The 4,255-nt window shown below is 39.2% G+C and overlaps 1 non-coding gene across 1 annotated transcript; it reads right to left on the bottom strand.

The window, feature by feature from the left end:
• Window positions 1-3,716: 3,716 nt before the first annotated feature.
• Window positions 3,717-3,820, bottom strand: LOC116897431. The gene has a single exon (XR_004387472.1). It is a non-coding gene; the product is annotated as a U6 spliceosomal RNA (small nuclear RNA).
• Between the last annotated feature and the right edge of the window lie 435 nt (window positions 3,821-4,255).

Raw genomic sequence — 4,255 nt, 5'->3', positions numbered from 1 at the left:
GTGTTTGTTTGCTTGCTTTTTTAGTTGCCATAGACACGTTAACCTGTCCTGAAGCAGACATCTTGATGCTCATTTTTCCTTTCCTCATAGAACATATAAAATAAAACAACCTTTCCTAGCTTCTGATTTGTATTCTTCTTTCAACAAAGCCTACACTGTTTCTTTAACTAGTATATCCAAGTCATTAGCATCATCTGGTACTGTGTTGTTTCCAAAGTTGAATGACTCTCTTTTTCAGAGAAAGATAGCATCCAATTCCCCCCCTGAGATGGTTGTGATTAAGTGATATAGCTCGTGGAATGAAAACAGCTGGATTTGATGCTAGTTCAACTTCATTTCCGTCAATAATCTTCTGGGTTTGGGATATTGAGCAAAGACGCCTGGCTTTTTTAAACCCAGTGGAGACATTTTTCACACAAAAGACTTTGGATTATATAATAGAGTAATGTCTGTATGAATGTCTCTGAAATAACTTCACATGGTCCCTCTGAGCCCCTCACAGACACCCTGTGTCCTTGGAATTGCATTAGCATCTTCTAAAGCATAAATCTTCTTGAATGTTCTTCATTCTTTAAATAGGTGAATCAAAGAGAGCTACCAATTGGCATTGCTAGTGATTTTCAGAATGTGTCCATTTTAATATGTTTTAAAGAAGGTATCTTACTGTTCCATATCTGCGATCATTGTATCTGACTCCTTCTCACCTGCTGTCCTAGGCATGAGGGATGGTGGGAGAGTTTATGTGGCTCTCCTGTAAGTTTTCATTGATAAGTTAGTCTTGGAAGGCAAGCCAAATCTTTGAAGTGTCTGCAGAAATAGATGCTAAAGTGACAGATTCGAAGCCCAGCCCCTGAAAAGGGCCTGGCACTTTCATGCAATGTGAGAAAGGTCAGTATAGCTGAATTGAGTATACAAAGAAAGAGTAAGGTGAGAAAGGAGTTAAACCAAGATTAGTCTTAGATTCCCTAGAGATTTGTTACCTTTCAATACTAGACATTTGATAAATGTATCATATAGATTTTGCAAATGAAGTATTCTTTAACCACATGCTTCACTTTCATTCTTAAAACTGCTTTTATTATTTCCCATTGCTTATTTTTTTTATGCTTTTATAATTTTTTCCATCTTTATTAAATGAGGTATTTCTTATTTACATTTCAAATGTTTTTCCCTTTCCTGGATTCCAGGCCAGCATCCCCCTCTCTCCTTCCCCTCCCCTTCTCTGTGGGTGTTCCTCTCCCCATCCTCCCCCCATTACCGCCTGTCCCCCAACAATCCAATTCACTGGATGTCCAGCCTTGGCAGGGTCAAGGACTTCCCCTTCCACTGGTGCTCTTACTAGGATATTCACTGCTACCTATGAGGTTGGAGCCCAACGTCAGTCCATGTATAGTCTTTGGGTAGTGGCTTAGTCCCTGGAAGCTCTGGTTGGTTGGCATTGTTGTTCATATGGGGTCTCAAGCACCTCCAGCTCTCTCAGTCCTTTCTCTGATTCCTTCAACAGGGGTCCCATTCTCAGTTCAGTGGTTTGTTGCTGGCATTTGCCTATGTATTTGCCATATTCTGGCTGGGTCTCTCAGGAGAGATATATACCCGGTTCCTGTCAGCCTGCACCTCTTTGCTTCATCTATTTTATCTAGTTTGGTGGCTGTATATGTATGGGCCACAGGTGGGGCAGGCTCTGCATGGGCGTTCCTTCAGTCTCTGTTCTAAACTTTGCCTCCCTATCCCCTCCTAAGTGTATTCTTGTTCCTCTTTTAAAGAAGGAGTGAAGCGTCTGCATTTTCGTCATCCTTCTTGAGTTTCATGTGTTCTGTGCATCCTGGGTAATTTGAGCATTTGGGTTAATATTCACTTAGCAATGAGTGCATACCATGTGTGTTTTTCTGTGATTGGGTTACCTCACTCAGGATGATATTTTCCAGTTCCATCCAATTGCCTATGAATTTCACAAAGTCAATGATTTTGATAGCTGGGTAGTATTGCATTGTGTAGATGTACCACATTTTCTGTATCCATTCCTCTGTTGAAGGGCATCTGGGTTCTTTCCAGCTTCTGGCTATTAAAATAAGGCTTCTATTAACATAGTGGAGCATGTGTCTTTGTTGTATGTTGGACCATCTTTTGGGTATATGCCCAAGAGATGTGTAGCTGGGTCCTCAGGTAGTGCAATGTTCAGTGTTCTGAGGAACATCTAGACTGATTTCCAGAATGGTTGTACCAGTCTGCAATCTCACCAACAAAGGAGGAGTGTTCCTCTTACTCCACATCCTTGCCAGCATCTGTTGTCACCAGTTTTTGATCTTAGCCATTCTGACTGGTGTGAGGTGGAATCTCAGGGTGCATTTCCCTAATGACTAAAGAAGTTGAACATTTCTTTAGGTGCTTCTCAGCCATTTGATATCCCTCAGCTGTTAATTCTTTGTTTAGCTCTGAACCCCATTTTTAATAGGGTTATTTGTTTTCCTGCAATCTAACTTCTTGATTTCTTTGTGTATATTGGATATAAGCCTTCTATCAGTAGTATGATTGGCAAAGATCTTTTCCCAATCTGTTGGTTGCCATTTTGTCCTAACGACAGTGTCCTTTGCCTTACAGAAGCTTTGTAGTTTTATGAGATCCCATTTGTCGATTCTTGATCTTACAGCATAAGCCATTGGTGTTTTGTTCAGGAAATTTTCTCCAGTACCCATGTGTTTGAGATTCTTTCCCACTTTTTCTTATTAGTTTGAATGTATCTGGTTTGATGTGGAGGTCCTTGATCCACTTGGACTTAAGCTTTGTAGAGGGTGATAAGAATGGATCAATCTGTAGTTTTCTACATGCTGATCTCCAGTTGAACCATTTGCTGAAAATGCTATCTTTTTTCCATTGGATGGTTTTGGCTTCTTTGTCAAAAATCAAGTGCCCATAGCTGTGTGGGTTCATTTCTGAGTCTTCAATTCTATTCCACTGGTCTATCTGTCTGTCTCTGTACCAATACCATGCAGTTTTTATCACTATTGCTCTGTAATACTGCCTGAATTCAGGGATGGTGATTCCCCCGGAAATCCTTTTATTGTTGAGGATAGTTTTAGCTATCCTTGATTGTTTGTTATTTCAGATGAATTTGGAAATTGTTCTGTCTAACTCTCTGAAGAATTGGATTGGAATTTTGATGGGAATTGCATTGAATCTGTAGATCGCTTTTGGTAAATGGCCATTTTTACTATATTAATCCTGCCACTCCATGTGCAATCTCCCATTGCTTATAAATGGGTCACAAATCAGAGGCTGATCTTTCTGCTCTTGAAACTCACCATTGTATGTGACTGATATTCAGACTAAACAACCTGACCATCTTCTTCATCCAAGTGAACAGGCCAGATGAAGAAGAGAAAAAAAAAAAAGCCTGATTTTCTATGCCAGGTAATTAGGCTGTTTGAATTTGAACAATGACTACTTAATGCCTACTGTGGCATTTTAAAAATTGAAGAAGCTGAAATTACTTGTAGATCTGTTCAAATTCAACTAGATTTGTTAAATATAAGACTATTTTTGGAAATGGATATTATGTTTAATGTTCTGTTATTAGAAAAAGGTACCTGACTAATCAGTAATTTTTTTGAGAAAAATTCACACACACACACACACACACACACACACACACACACACACACACACGCACGCACACACACACACACAGAGCAATGCTCTTTCACAGCTACTGCCTGGAGGGCATTTTGGAATGCTTCACGAATTTGCATGTTGTCCTTGTGAAGGGGCCATGCTAATCCCTGTATCATTCCAATTTTAGTATATGTGCTGCCGAAGCGAGCACATGAGGGCATTGATGTCTCTTCTTTCCTTACCTCCACACACACACATTTCCCACAACATTGAACACATAACATTTTTCCTGTGGAGAAAATTTTTTTAAGGCATCAGGGAATGTGAGTGTTTATTGGTGATACAACCATAGATTTCCTGATTATCTTTACTAATATGGTAAACACTGTTTCTGAAAGCTTTCTGTATGTCCTTTGGGAAAACATCTGTTGTTTTCTGTTGAAGGAAATAGCATCAATAAGCCTTTCCAGCCTCTGACTTAGAATGTTTGTTTGCTTCTAGCTTGGCACATTTGAGAATCTACTAAATCCCCTCTATTTCCAAAAGTAATATAAAAGTATTTACAAAAATCATAAAGCCATTAACTATGTAGAAATGAAAACAACTATACTAAAAATCTTATTCTGAAGGAAAGCTTTTTAAAGAG

This window comes from Rattus rattus, chromosome 3 (genome assembly GCF_011064425.1).
Source record: "Rattus rattus isolate New Zealand chromosome 3, Rrattus_CSIRO_v1, whole genome shotgun sequence".
Taxonomy (NCBI): Eukaryota; Metazoa; Chordata; class Mammalia; order Rodentia; family Muridae; genus Rattus; species Rattus rattus.
Note: the sequence above shows the minus strand (reverse complement) of the source record. Positions and strands in the feature narration are given on the sequence as shown.